This window comes from Aotus nancymaae, unplaced genomic scaffold, assembly GCF_030222135.1.
Source record: "Aotus nancymaae isolate 86718 unplaced genomic scaffold, 86718_ANA_hifiasm-v0.15.2.pri h1tg000018l, whole genome shotgun sequence".
In the NCBI taxonomy this organism is placed as follows: Eukaryota; Metazoa; Chordata; class Mammalia; order Primates; family Aotidae; genus Aotus; species Aotus nancymaae.
Window position 1 is genome coordinate 3634693 of NW_026988430.1, and position 15954 is coordinate 3650646.

General features: G+C 44.0%; 1 protein-coding gene across 1 annotated transcript in view; it reads right to left on the bottom strand.

Moving 5' to 3' along the window:
* The window catches only part of METTL16 (methyltransferase 16, RNA N6-adenosine), a 73446-nt gene extending 67848 nt beyond the window's left edge, over positions 1–5598 (bottom strand). Inside the window, exon 1 of the mRNA XM_064378111.1 lies at positions 5473–5598. The gene's annotated coding sequence lies outside the window, so the exon portion shown is untranslated. The remainder of the gene's footprint in view (positions 1–5472) is intronic.
* Between the last annotated feature and the right edge of the window lie 10356 nt (positions 5599–15954).

Sequence of the window (15954 nt, forward strand, 5' to 3'; positions counted from 1 at the left end):
AAATAAAAGTGAATGTATTTATATCAAGAAATAAAAACTGAAAGAGAAACTATTATAGTGGTTTAGTAAATCTCCAGGTAGTTGGTAATTTTAAAAAATATTTCACTATGCCAGGGGCGGTGGCTCACGCCTGTAATCCCAGCACTTTGAGAGGCTAAGGCAGGTGGATCACAAGGTCAGGAGTTCGAGACCAGCCTGGCCAATATGGTGAAACCCCGTCTCTACTAAAAATACAAAAATTAGCTGGGCATGGTGGCGGGTGCCTGTAGTCCCAGCTACTCAGGATGCTGAGGCAGAAGAATTGCTTGATCCTGGGAGGCAGAGGTTGCAATGAGCCGAGATCAAGCCATTGCACTCCAGCCTGGGCAACAAGAGCAAAACTCTGCCTCAAAAAAAAAAATTTTTTTTTACTATTATATATATCTCTGGGTAGTAAGTGACTTTTACTTTCTTAATATCTTTCTGTATTTTCTACTTTTTAAATAATGATAATTCTTCTAAACAGTATTATGTAAGCCAAAAACTTAGGAGTCACCTGATAGTTTCTCATATCCAAGAAATCACCACTCCTGTAGGTTTTACCTGCTAAATACCTCTTAAATCCATCTATCCCCAACAATGTCAAGCCCAGAGGCCTCGTTTTTTTTTTGTTTTTTTTTTTTCTTTTTTAAGATGCATGGTTTCACTATGTTATGTATATTTTGAGGTTGGTCTTGAACTCCTGGCCTCAAGCAACTCTGCCACTTCGGCCTTCCAAAGTGCTAGGATAATAGCCATAAGCCACCACGCCCGGCCAGAACAGCCTTCTTATTTATTTATTTTTATTTTATTTTAGAGACTACATTGCCCAGGCTGGACTTGAACTCCTGGGCTCAAGTAATCCTCCTACGTTGGCCTCCCAAATAGCTGAGACTACAGGTGTGCACCACTGCACCTGGCTTACAGTAGCCTTTTAACTGATCTTCCTGTATCCACTCTTGTTCTTGCCATCCGTCCTTCCACTTCGCAGTGATCATTGCTAAACTCAAATCTCAGTATGTCCTCCTACTATGTCCACCTGCTCAAAATCTTACTCTTAGTATAAAATAAAGAAGATCACTTCAGCATACATATTAGGCCCCACATGACCTGGCTTTACCTATCTTTACACTATCAGTTTAAGTCACACGCTCTTGCTCTTTCCGTTCTTGCACCCTGACCGCAAGGCCTTCATGCAGGCTATTCTTTTTATCTGTAATGTTCTCTCCTCCCTCTCTTCCGTTGAAATTCTTAGTTATCCTGAGGCTCACAGTTTAAGCACCTCATCTTCAAGAAGATCTTTCCTTCCCTAATCTACCCAGTTAAGACAATCCTCTATTACAACATCTCCTAGCAATAAACATCTTTCCTTTGCAAGCTTTGTTAAGATAGAATTTTACATAGTAATAAATCTGTCAACGCTATTTCAGATGGTTTTTTGACAGCTTCCTACACTGGAAATTAAACCAATTTCAAAAAAGAAGCGTTGTCTTCAATCCAGACTTTTCCAAATCACATATCCAACTGCCTACCATATTTTTCACTTGAAAGGCTCAAAAATACATGCACAACATGTGCAAAATCAAATCACTTCTACCCACCCCAAACTGGTCCTCCTCATCTTCCCTATCTCACCAAATGCACCACTATCTCTCTTGTGATACACACATCAAAAATCTCCAACACCTTCTCCATGCTGCCTCCCCTATTCACAACACACCATGTCCTGAATACTCTCTATCTCCCAATTATTTCTTGACCCATTCCACTTTTCACCCTTCACAGCACCACCTCTCTGGCCCAGATTATTACCATCTCTTTCTTGGGTTGCTCTAAGAGTTTCAAACTGATCTCTTTATAATCACTCTTGCCTTCTACAAGCCATTTTTCACTCAGCAGACAAGCCACTCCCCTCTTGCAAATGTAAACATTTCCTTACTAAATCCTTCCAGTGGCAGCCCAATTAGGCCAATAAAGTCTAAAATCACTAACAAGGCGTGCATAATCCAGGCCTTATCTGTCCCTCCAACTTCATTTGTGGCCACTTTCCCTTCCAGACATACTGGTCTTTTCTTGTTCTCTGCTGCATGGTAGTCTGTTTCACCACCCGCTATTCTCATTGGCTGCCAGACTCTCCTCACCCTCTCACCATCTTGTTTCATCTGAAGGCCCACTAGCTGCTCAAATCACGCATCAGGCATCACTTTCTCAGCCAGGCTTTCTCTGACCCCACCATCCACTCAGATGCCCATTTACATGCTTTCGAAGCACCCTGTGCTGCTTCTCCCTCAGAGAGCTTCAGTTTACGACTGCATATGTAATTGATTTGCATATGTCACACACAAACCTGCAATCACAGCCATCCTAATCTTCACTATACCCCCAGCAACTTGTATACAATAAATATTTGTTGAGTAAACAATTCAGAATTTGAGGGAATTAGTAGTCACCTGCAAGTTTTTCAGCATACTGTTACTACATTTTGCCCCTCACATTATGACTAAAACTGAGTATATACCTGATTTTTAATTTCCTAGCATTGATGTACCCTTTACTGACGATCAGGAAAGTGGGGAGCATAAAACTAGGATGGACCTCAGTCCTCAAGAAAACATAAACTGGGCAAGGTGGTATGTGCCTCTGATCCTAGCTACTAGGGAGGCTGTGGATGGCTTGAGCCTCCAGGAGTTCCAGTCCACTCCAGCCTGGGCAACACAGTGAGACCCTGTCTCAAAATAAACAAATACAAATAATATACTTTATTAAAAAGAAAACATCAAAAATGAAAGTGTCAGCCGGGTGTGGTGGCTCACGCCTGTAATACCAGCAGTTTGGGAGGCAGAGGCAGGAGGATCATCTGAGATCAGGAGTTCGTGAGACCAGCCTGGCCAACATGGTGAAACCCCATCTCTACTAAAATACAAAACACAAAAATTAGCCAGACGCGGTGGTGGGCACCTATAATCCCAGCTACTCGAGAGGCTGAGGCAGGAGAATCACTTGAACCCAGGAGGCGGAGGCTGCAGTGAGCCAAGATCATGCCACTGCACTCCAGCCTGGGTGACAGAATGAGATCCATCTCAAAAAAGAAGAAAAAGAGGCCGGGCGCGGTGGCTCACACCTATAATCTCAGCACTTTGGGAGGCCGAGGCATGCGGATCACGAGGTCAAGAGATCGAGACCATCCTGGTAAACAAAGTGAAACCCTGTCTCTACTAAAAATACAAAAATTAGCTGGTCATGGTGGCGCGTGCCTGTAGTCCCAGCTACTCGGGAGGTCGAGGCAGGAGAATTGCCTGAACCCAGGAGGCGGAGGTTGCGGTGAGCCGAGATCGCGCCATTGCACTCCAGCCTGGGTAACAAGAGCGATACTCCTTCTCAAAAAAAAAAAAAAAAAAAAAAAAAGAAGAAAAAGAAAATGCCCTTTCTTGTGATTCTGGCAAGGAACAAAAAAGAAAACTACACTAAGAGTAATTTCTTTAAGCTGATAGAAAATATTTTACACATTTATGGGGGACATGTGACATTTGTGGGGTATTTGTTATACACATAGAATGCGTGATGATTGGCTGGGTGAGGTGGCTCATGCCTGTAATCCCAGCACTTTGGGAGGCTGAGGCGGGCAGATCACCTGAGGTCAGGAGTTCAAGACCAGCCTGAACAACATAGTAAAACCCCATCTCTACTAAAAATACAAAAAAATTAGCTGAGTGTGGTGGCGGGCGCCTGTATTCTCAGCTACTCAGGAGGCTGAGGCAGGAGAATCACTTGAACCCAGGAGAAGGTTGCAGTGAGGCGAGATCATGCCATTGCACTCCAGCCTGGGTGACAGAGCGAGACTCTGCCTCAAAAAAAAAAAAAAAAAAAAAAAGAATGTGTGATGATCGAGTGATCAGGTCACAGTATGTGGGGTATTCATCACTTTGAGTACTTTTTTTTTCTGGTTCAAGTTCTCTCATGAGGTTGCACACTTTGAGGATTTTTTTATATCTATGTGTTGGTAACATTTCAAGCCCTCTCTTCTAGCTATCTTGAAATATACATTGTTGCCGACTATAGTCACCATAGAGACAGTGATATGTTAGGGGTCTGCAACACATTAAGGAAAATTCTAGGCTACATAGCTGACATCAGTGCACATACAACATGATACTCTGAACATATGTGAAAAAAATTAAATTACAGAGATGGCAGATACGATTCATTTCCTATGTTATTCAACTTTTCTCGTCAGAACAGATACAGAATGAGTCAATACAACTACTTCTTTTCTACCTAATCTCCCAGTATAGGCAATGGGTTATTAGCTAAATTTATCCTATTCTTCAGAGTTTAACTGGGCATCAACTCTTCTTTTTTTTTTTTTTTCCTTGTTGAGACAGGGTCTCACTCTGTTGCCCAGAGTGCAGTGGTGCAATCATAGCTCCCTGTAGCCTCCAACTCTTGGGATCAAGCAATCCTCCAGCCTGAGCCTCTCAAGTAGCTGGTACTACAGGCACAGGCCACTGCACTTGGTTAATTTACTTCATTGTTTGTAAAAAGGGAGTCTCGCTTTGCAGCCTAGGCTCTAGCTTCAATTTTCGACACAGAACTCACTCATCTGACATTCCATATATTTCGCTTACTTTAAAAAAAACTCCCGTCAGTAAGCTTCAAGAGGTATATTTTGTCTGTCTTGTTCACCGCATATCCCAACGCCTAAAATAAGGCCTGAGAGAGTAGGCACTCGGTTTTTGTTCATTGAAAGCATGATGGAACTCTTCCCTGTCCAGACCACTGACATAAAGCACCCTCATTGAGTTTAGAAAAAACCTCTGCCCAAGGACTGGAACTTTTCTTCCTGGTTACCTGAGTTAGTACAGAAAGCTAAAGTTAATAGTAGAACCCTGAGAATGAGGCTTCCACTTTTTTTTTTCCCTTTTCATCTCCATGTTCCTGTTTTCTTGGTTCTTCTTGACCATTAACCCTCTTCAACTACCATTCTCTTAATACATAGCCTGTAAAATAGTCTAACTGCCTGTTTCAGAACTTCGAATTCTCTCTGCACAGATCCCTCCCACCTCAACACCAATCTACACCTCCTCTCTTCGCCTTCTCTCATAAATCCGACTTTTCCCACTAGTCCTGTCACTGTCATTTCTCCGTCTCTTCCACTCCTTCCTCGCCCTCATCCGCTCATTTTGCCTTCCCGCCTCAGTTTTGGATCTCTCTAAACCTCCCAAGCCCCGAGGAGTCTCTCCTACTTCAATCCTAGTCTCTATTCCATTCGCCAACTCCTCCCACTCACCCACCCTCAACACCACAGCGCGCTCACACACAGCCACATCAGGTCTCCCCTCCTAGACCCCGAAGTCAGCACTTCACTAGCCCAAAACTCAAGAATGAGGAACCGGGTGATCCACGGGTTAAGTGACCCATTACCGGAAATCTGCGTGAGAGATATAAGGGACCCACCTCTGACGCCGAGGTTCTTGCCAGACGTGTCTGGCGTGGGCCTGTACACCCCTAGAATCTTAAACCAGCAGCAGCGCGAAGCTCCTAGAAACGCAGATGTTACGCTCCCAGCGCGCCGCCATCTTGTGAAGCCATCTAGCCTCATGATTGGACAAACCCTTCTCGCGCGACCTGTGGCTGAGCCTGAAGAAAGAAGAAACCGCGAGACCTGGAGTTTGCGGCTCCTGACAGAAGGCGGGGGCGTGGTGGCAAGCGAAGCGTTTTGCGATGTGGCAGGAGGAGGACCTGCCTTCGAATTCGCGGGAAAACGTATTTAAAAGAAAAAGAAACAAGTTTTCCGGACCCTGCTACAGACTTACCTATCACCCTCACTGGGATTGGGTAGGTTATGAAGATGAGGGAAGGAGACCTGGGTATGATGGCGGATAGTGAGCGCTGCTAACAGGTGTGTCCTCAGGCGGTGTCTCACTGAATAGTCAGCGAAGTAAGCCTGTGAGGCGGGGAGGAGTACTCTTATTTACAGAGAAAGAACTGAGCATCAGAGAGGTGTTTTGTTTTTGTTTTTTTTTGTTGTTTGTTTTTTTTTGAGACGGAGTTTCACTCTTGTTGCCCAGGCTGGAGTGCAATGGCACGATCTCAGCTCACCGCAACCTCTGCCTCTCGAGTTCAAGTAATTCTCCTGCCTCAGCCTCCTGAGTAGCTGGAATTACAGGCTTGCACCACCACGTCCGGCTAATTTTGTATTTTTAGTAGAGACAGGGTTTCTCCTTGTTCGTCAGGCTGGTCTTGAACTCCTGACCTCAGATAATCCGCCCTCCTCGGCCTCCCAAAGTGCTGGGATTATAGGTGTGAGACACCGCTCCCGGCCTTTTTTTTTTTTTTAAGAGGGACTTTTGCTCTTGTTGCCTAGGCTGGAGTGAGTGCAATGGCACGATCGACTCACTGCAGCCCCCGCCTCCTGGGTTCCAGCGATTCCCCTGCCTCAGCCTCCAGAGTAGCTGGGATTACAGGCACCCCCGCCACCTTGCCCAGCTAATTTTTGTATTTTTTATAGAGGCGGGGTTTCATTATGTTGGCCAGGCTGGTCTCGAACTCCTGACCTCAGGTGATCTGCTCGCCTTGTCCTCCCAAAGTGCTGGAATTACGGGCATGAGCTACCGCGCCCGGCCGAATCAGAGATACTAAGTGATTTGTTCAAGATTTTACATTCAGAGGCTGGACGCCTTGGCTCCGTTTTGGATCCTAGTCTCTATTCTGTTCGCCTATAATCCCAGCACTTCAGAAGGCCAAGGTAGGGGGATATCTTGAGCCCAGGAGTTCGAGACCAGCCTGGACGACATGGTGAAACCCCGTGTCTAAAAAAAAATACAAAAATTAGCCAGGCGTGGTGGTGGTGCGCCAGAAGTCCAGCTACATGGGGAGCCGAGGTGGGACGCTGAAGTGGGAGGATTGCTTGAGCCTAGGAGGTTGAGGCTGCAGTAAGACAGAGCAGCCTGGGATACAGAGCAAGATGCAATCTCCAAAAAAAAAAAGAAAGAAAGAAAAAATGACCTCAAAAAAAGTCCACACCTGCCTCAAGCTGGAAACTCTGTTAATACATTTCAATTTATTTTCAACTTGTTTATACTCATTTTACCCTCTAGTAAGTGGAGTGAATATAAATCTCCCCCGGTTTGCGACTGAGACAGAAAAGTTAATGACTTTCAAAAGGCATACAAGTAGTAACAAAGTGAAGGCTAAAGGCAGCATCTGGACCTAGTACCTCTTTCCATTAAAAAAAAAAAAAAAAAAGACCTGCCCACGTCCTTGGAATTAAAGTGAACACTTCTGGCAAACTATTGCCATAAAATTGGGAGATGGTAGGGATTAAAGAATGGAGAGTTCAGCTTTATGCAGAAGCGAGAGTCCCAGTAGTCACCCAGGGAGAGCTGAGGAGGTGTTTTTATAATTTGTTCTGTAACAGACCACCCCAACACGTAAGACTTAAAACAACAACCGGGCCAGGCGCAGTGGCTCACGCCTGTAATCCAAGCACTTTGGAGGCCAAGGCAGGTGGATCACCTGAGGTCGGGAGTTCAAGACCAGGCTGACCAACATGGTGAAACGTCATCTTTAAAAAATATATATATTAAAAAAGAAAAAAAAAACCCCACCATTTTATTTGCTCAACGTTCTGCAATCTGGGCTGTGATTAGCCCAGCTGTTCTGCTGGTCTTCCCAGTGGTCACAGGATCAAGTTGGGGCTGGTTCCGCTGAAAGAACTGGGCCTCTCGGCCGGACACAGTGGCTCAGGTCTGTAATCCCAGCACTTTAGGAGGCCGAAGCAGGTGAATCACAAGGTCATGAGTTCAAGACCAATCTGACCAACATGGTGAAACCCTGTCTCTACTAAAGATACAATAAATTAGCCAGGCATGGTGGTGTGTGCCTGTAATCCCAGCTAGTTGGGAGGCTGAGGCAGAATAGCTTCAATCCAGGAGACGGAGAATGCAGTGAGCCAAGATTGCCCCATTGCATTCCAGCCTGGGTAACAGTGCAAGACTCCATCTCAAAAAAAAAAAAGAACTGGGTCTCTCTCCCTGTAGTCCATATTCTCTTCCTCTCCACATGGCCTTTCCATGTAATTTGTCTAGCAGAGTAGGAAGACTTCTTACATGTTGGCTTAGGATTCCCAAAAAGGCAAAAGTGGAAGCTGCCACACCTTCTTAAAGCTTAGGTGCAGAACTAGCGCCTTCACCATACTCTAGATTAAAGCAAGTAAAAGAGCCAGCCCAGATTCAAGGAGAAGGGTACCTTCCAATATTGGAAGGCATGGTTCATTTTGGCAACCATAGTAACATATGACCACAGAAAATTTTCCATCTTTAGTTGGTAGTGGCTTTGATACTAGATATAGTATTGTATTTAGTGCATGCTGCGGAAAAGGTGAAAGATAAGATGGCCTTGGAGATATGACTGGTGGGGTTGAAGTGATTGTGTTTAAAATATTAGTAACTTTCTGTTAGCTCCAAAGAACAATCCAGTTTACCTGTAGGTCAGGCCAGAGAGACCCAAGCACTGTGCTGGGAAACCTGGCCTTTAGTCCTGCCCCACCATTTACTAACCCTGTGATTATAGGCAGTTTACTTAAACACTTGAAGCCTCAGTGTGCTCAATATTACAAAACAGGATAATAATCTCATAGGGTTGTGAGAATTAAAATCAAATAATGCATATAAAATAGCAGAATGTCTAGCATATAGTAAGTTCCCAATAATAATTAGGAATAATTATTGTTCCTTATAACTTCTTTGGTCAGTTTTTTTTAAGTATTCCATAAAGATAAAACATTTTAATAATTGAAAATTTGTAAACAATTTAAATAATACATAAAGGTATCAGAAAGATAAAAATTATCTAAAATCTCACCACTCACAGCCAAGCACCATCAAATTTGGGTAACCTTACTTCTAAACCTCTATAGCTCAAAAGGATATATAACCAAACAATTGTTACGTAAATAATAATATATATTAGTATATATATGTAACATATACTCAAATACAACTATTGGAGATTCTTCCACTTCCATCAATATAGTTCTATATTATTCTTTGTGATAGGTGCATAAGATTCCATTGAATGTATATACTAGTTTTGTTGTTGTTGTGTTTGTTTGTTTGTTTGTTTTGAGACAGAGTCTCCCTCTGTAGCCCAGGCTGGAGTGCAGTGGTGCAATCTCAGTTCACTGCAACCTCTGCCTCCTGGGTTCAAGTGATTCTCTGCTTCAACTTCTCAAGTAGCTGGGATTACAGGTGCCCGACACCACACAGGGCTAATTTTTTTGTGTGTTTTTAGTAGAGATGGGGTTTCACCATCTTGGCCAGGCTGGTCTCAAACTCCTGACCTTGTGATCCACCTGCCTCAGCCTCCCAGAGTGTTGGGATTACAGGCGTGAGCCACTGCCCCTGGCTGGATGTACCACTATTTGAAAACTAATTCCCATCCAGGTGCAGAGGCCCATGCCTGTAATCCCAGCACTCTGGGAGGCTGAGGTGGTAGATCACTTAAGGTCAGGAGTTTGAGACCAGCCTGACCAACATGGTGAAACCCTGTCTCCACTAAAAATACAAAATTTAGCCAGGCTCAGTGGCTCATGCCTGTAGTCCTAGCTACTCCAGAGGCTGAAGTGAGAGGATCGCTTGAGCCCAGGAGTTGTGGGCTGTAGTGCCCTATGACAATTGGGTGTCCGCACTAAGTTTGGCATCAATGTTGTGACCTCCCGGGAGTGGGGTCCACAGGTTGCCTAAGGAGGGGTGAACAGGCCCAGGTTGGAAACGAAGCAGGTCAAAACTCCTGTGCTGATCAGTAATGGGATTGTGCCTGTGAATAGCCACTGCACTCCAGCCTGGGCAACATAGCAAGACCCCATCTCTAAAAAAAAAATAAAAATAAGCCGGGCGCGGTGGCTCACGCCTATAATCCCAGCACTTTGGGAGGCCAAGGCAGGTGGATCACGAGGTCAAGAGATTGAGACCATCCTGGTCAACAAGGTGAAACCCCATCTCTACTAAAAACACAAAAATTAGCTGGGCATGGTGGCGCGCGCCTGTAGTCCCAGCTACTCGGGAGGCTGAGGCAGGAGAATCACTTGAACCCAGGAGGCAGAAGTTGCGGTGAGCCGAGATCGCGCCATTGCACTCCAGCCTGGGTAACAAGAGCGAAACTCTGTCTCAAAATAAATAAATAAATAAATAAATAAATAAATAAATAAATAATAAAAATACAAATAAATTTAAAAATACAAAAATTAGCCAGTGTAGTTGCAGGTGCCTGTAATCCCAGCTATTCGAGAGGCTGAGGCAGGAGAATCACTTGAACTTGAGAGGCAGAGGTTGCATAGAGCCGAGATCGCTCCACTGCACTCCAACCTGAGGGACAGAGCGAGACTCCATCTCAAAAACAAACAACAACAAAACGAATTCCCCTGTGGATGGACGTAGGTTCTTTCCAATGTATCTGGTATGACCTATTCCCAAATCTTATGGTACAATGATAAATACGTATCCTTAAAAACTTTTTTATGTAAAATGAAAATCATCTGGAGACTCCACGAAATAGATTAACAAGATATTCAACATTTGCCTTTTTTCTAATTTCTAACCCTCAAATCTCCAAGGATTTAACTGGTCAGAGAAGTCTCTCAAACTTCCATACCCCAGCAAGAACAGTGAAGATGTCCAATTAGCCAATTAAATCCTTTGCTACCTCTTTGTAGCAAGAAGCTGATTCTGCACATCCAATGAATAGTGCTGCTAATTATAAAATGTTGCATAGCAAGTTATCAGAGCTGCTTTCAACAGCAGCTGCCTGCTGGACTGGAATCAACCCTTGAGGGCATCAGACTAGACTCCCTCATTACTGAAATTAATTATTTCAAGGACCTTGTTGCCCTTCCCTGCCACTGTCCTTTGGCCACAGCCAGCCAGTCAACAGCCACAGGTCCCTCTAACTTTGTGTTTCAGAAAGTGATCATTGAGTATCAAGTTCTTCTAGCTTAGAAGACCCTAGCTTTCTTATGTAAATATATCCACTTCCTTCTTAGGGACCAAGTTTACGTATCAGGGATTTAATAGCCATTATAGTTGTCACAAAAGCTATATCCAGCTGGGCGCGGTAGCTCAAGCCTGTAATCCCAGCACTTTGGGAGGTCCAGGAGGGAGGATCACCTGAGGTCAGGAGTTCTAGACTAGCCCAGCCAATGTGGCGAAACCCCATCTCTACTAAAAATACAAAAAATTAGTTGGGCGAGGTGGCGGATGCCTGTAATCCCAGGTACATGGGAAGCTGAGGCAGGAGAATTACTTGAACCCAGAAGGCGGAGGTTGCAGTGAACTGAGATCGTGCCACTGCACTCCAGCCTGGGTGACAAAGCAAGACTCCATGTCAAAAAAAAAAAAAAAAAGGCTATACCCTATTTGCAGAACAATGAATTTTTCTCAGTTTAGATTTACATAACTGAGAGAGCTACTCAAGTGATCCTCTACACTAAGAATACCATATTTTCTTTTTTCTTTCTCATTTTTGTTTTTTGAGACAGGATCTCATTCTGTCACCCAGGCTGGAGTGTAGCAGCATGATCACAGCTCACTGTAGTCTCGACTTCCAGGGCTTGTGAGCCGACATCACGCCATTGCACTCCCCGCTGGGCGACAGAGGAAGACTCCTTTTCAAAAAATTAAAAAATAAAAAATAAAACAATAATAGCTGATGAAAGAATTGAATATAAATGTACCTCTTACTACTGCCCTGCTTCCTGTTCCAAGTCCCATAAAACAGAACATACTCCTTTTAAAAATTAAATAGTAAATTTCAAATTGAGCTGAAAATTCAGAGTTAGTTAGTGTTATTGACACACCATAAAATTTGAGGATACTCTGAAAAAAATAAAGAGTGAGTAGGAATACCATCTAAACTGCCAAGAAGTTTTTATAGGAGGCTTAAACTGATTATAATATTTAGCCAGAAAAGAAAATGTGCAAGAATAGCCAATAGTGATGTTTCTCCACTTGGAGAAAAATTAATATTACACCATACATAAAGTAATTCTGTATGCATTAAGAAACAAAGTAAGCATAAAAACAAATAAAATTGGCCAGTTACAATAGCTCATGCCTATAATCCCAGCACCTTGGGAGGCTGAGACAGATGGGTCGCTTGAGCCCAGGAGTTTGAGACCAAACTGGGAGGCCAACATGGCAAAACCCCATCTCTACAAAAAATACAAAAATTAGCTAAGTGTGGTGGTGTGTGCCTGTAGTCCCAGCTACTCGAGGGGCTGAGGCAAAAGGATTGCTTGAGCTGGAGAGGTTGAAACTGCAGTGAGCCATGTTCACGCCACTGCATTCCAATCTGCTGACAAAGTAAAACCCAGTCTCAAAGAAAAAAAAAGAAAGATAAAATAAAATCTATATCTACTCACGTGGAAAATTTCTAAGATATAGAATAAGGTAAGGCCAGGCTTGGTGGCTCACACTGTAATCCCAGCACTTTGGGAGGCCAAGGCAGGTGGATGATGAAGTCAGGAGATTGAGACCATCCTGGCTAACACAGAAACCCTGTCTCTACTAAAAATATAAAAAACTGGCCAGATGTGGTGGCTCACACCTGTAATCCCAGTACTTTGGGAGGCTAAAGCTGGTGGATCATGAGGTCAGGAGATCAAGACCATCCTGGCCAATATGGTGAAACCCTTTCTACTAAAAATACAAAAAATTAGCTGCGTGTGGTGGTGCGTGCGTGTAATCCCGCTACTCGGGAGGCTGAGGCGGGAGAATCGCTTGAACCAGGAAGTTGGAGGTTGCAGTGAGCCAAGATGCACCGTTGCACTCCAGCCTGGCAACAGAGCAACTTTGTCTCAAAAAAAAAAAAAAAAAAAAATTAGCGGAGCGTGGTGGCACATGCCTGTAGTCACAGCTACTTGGGAGGCTGAGGCAGGAGAATCACTTGAACCCAGGAGGCAGAGGTTGCAGTGAGCCCGAGATTGCGCCACTACACTCCAGCCTGGGCGACAGAGTGAGACTCTGTCTTAGAAAAAAATAATAATAATAAGGTAAAAGGAAATTGTGAAGCAGTAGGTTCAGTTTGATATTATTTATATAAAGTAAAACCAAAACACATTTCATTGTGAAAACATAAAGCATAAAAGTAGCCGTAGAAAAAGATCTGAAGGGAAAAACTGAACTGAGAACAGTGGTTACCATAGGGAAACCTCAGGGAAACTGGGTTGGAAAACTAGAAGGGGTACAGGAGAGTCTTTAATTGTGTCTGTATCATTTGAATGTTTTACAATGATAATGGATTCATACATCATTTGTATGATTTAAAAATAGATTTAAAATAAGAAAAAGAAGGGAAAATCAAATCTGTCAAAAAATCACAGCCTGAAACTTATGCAGGGAAAGACAGTTTGGAGGGGCAGCAAAGCCTCCTGTGGCCTCAGCAGCTGCTCAGGACAACTGTCCTGATGTGATGATTCAGTGATCCACACAGCCACAGTCTGTGGCACCACCATGTCATCACTGGCTTTCAGGACCCCTGCAGCAAAGAAAGAGAATGGCTTTTCAGTGTTTCCACTCAGAAGTGACACACATCATATCACCAACCCAATCAAGTCAGATGTTCCCACCTAACTTGGGATGGGGAAGAGGACAGGCATGCAGCCCCTCCACGTGCTCATAATATTGTCGGAGAGTGATAATGTTCACTGCACATGCCTCATCCATGAACATCAGACACAGACAAAACAGAAGCAAAATGGAGACAAATAGGGATTATACTCTAAATCGACCAATTCCATCGGGTGTGGTGGCTCATGCCTGTAAACCCAGCACTTTGGGAGGCCAAGGCAGGTGGATTACCTAAGGTTAGCAGTTCAAAACCAGCCTGACCAACATGGTAAAACCCCCATCGCTACTGAAAATATAAACATTAGCCAGGCATGGTGGTACATACCTGCAATCCCAGCTGCTTGGGGGGCTGAGGCAGGAGAATCACTTAAGCCCGGGAGGCAGAGGTTGCAGTGAGCTGAGATTGCGCCATTACTTGCAGCTGGGGCAACAGAGGGAGACTCTATCTTCAAAATAAAATAAAATACCAATTCCTCAAAAAGAAATAGGATTACCCTGTGATCCAGCAATTCCACTTCTAGATATATACCCCCAAAACTCAAGGCAAGATCTCAATGATATTTGTACACCATTGTTCTTGGCTGCATTATTAGCAACAGCCAAAGTTGGAAGCGACCCAAGTGTTCAATGATGAACAAATGGATAAACAAATTGTGGCACATCCATACAATGGAATATTGACATGATTCACCTTAAAAAGAAAGTACTTCTGACATGCTACAACATGAATGAACTTTGAGGACATGATGTTAAGCAAAATAAGTCAGTCACAAAAAGACAAATAGTGTATGATTCCATTCATATGAGCTACCTAGAGTACTCAAATTCATAGAGACAGAAAGTAGAAAGGTGGCTGCCAGGGAATGAGTGAAGGAGGGAACAAGATTTTGTTATTTATTTTATTATTATTATTTTTAAAGTGAGGTGAAGGCCAGGCGTGGTGGCTCACACCTGTAATCCCAGCACTTTGGGAGGCTAAGGTGGGCGGATCATGAGGTCAGGAGTTTGAGACCATCCTGGCCAACATGGTGAAAACCTATTTCTACTAAAATACAAAAAAAGTTAGCCAGGCATGGTGACCCACACCTGTAGTCCCAGTTACTTGGGAGGCTGAGGCAGAAGAATCACTTGAACCTGGAAGGCAGAGGTTGCAGTGAGCCGAGATTGTGCCATTGCACTCCAGCCTGGGCAACAAGAGCGAAACTCCATCTCAGAAAAATAAAACAAAACAAAATAAAATAAAATAAAATAGGGCTGGGCTGGGTGGCTCATGCCTGTAATCCCAGCACTTTGGGAAGATCAGGTGGGCAGATTACGGGGTCAGGAGTTCGAGACCAGCCTGACTAACACAGTGAAACCCCGTTCCTACTAAAAATGCAAAAATTAGCTGGGTGTGGTGGCAGGTGCCTGTAATCCCAGCTACTCAGGGGGCTGAGGCAGGAGAATTGCTTGAACCTGGGAGGCAGAGGTTGCAGTCAGTTGAGGTCACGCCACTTCACTCCAGCCTGGGCAACAGAGTGAGACTCCATCTCAAAACAAAACAAAACAACAACAACAACAAAAAAGAAGAGATGGATGTGAAAAAGAACCAATTAGAGATCTTAAATATTAAAAACAGGGCCGAGTGCAGTGATTCACACATGTAATCCCAGCACTTTGGGAGGACAAGGTGGGTGGATCACCTGAGGTCAGGAGTTCAAAACCAGCCTGGCAACATGGTGAAAGCCCCATCTGCACTAAAAATACAAAAATTAGCCTGCAATCTCAACTACTCAGAGGCTGAGGCAGGAGAATTGCTTGAACCTGGGAGGCAGAGGTTACAGTGAGCCAAGATGGCACCACTGCACTCCAGCCTGGGTGAGAGAGCAAGACTCTGTCTCAAAAAAAATAAATAAATGAAAAGTAAATAAATAAATTTAAAACAGGATACTTGAAACTGAAACTCAAGGAATGGAGAAAGGCAGGGGTCCAACTTTATTCTTTTGTGGTTGTCCAGTTGTCTCTGGACTGTTTATTGAAGAGAATATACTCTCCCCCATTGAATGGTCTTGGTATTTTTATAGAAAATGAATTGACCATCGAATGAATGAAGAAGATGGCCTATTACTAGCAGCTCAGGATTGTAGCTCCCAGTGAAAGTGCAGAGAACGAGAGGACATCACACTTTCAGACGAATATTTGTTGCTCATGGACCAGGAGATTCCCAGCGGAGGAGCCCCATGGGTCGCCAGTGTGACTCTTGTGGCCGACACAGCATTTCTTGGTACAGAGTAAATGAGACTGGGTCCTCTTTTGGTCGATGTTTGGAGCTCCA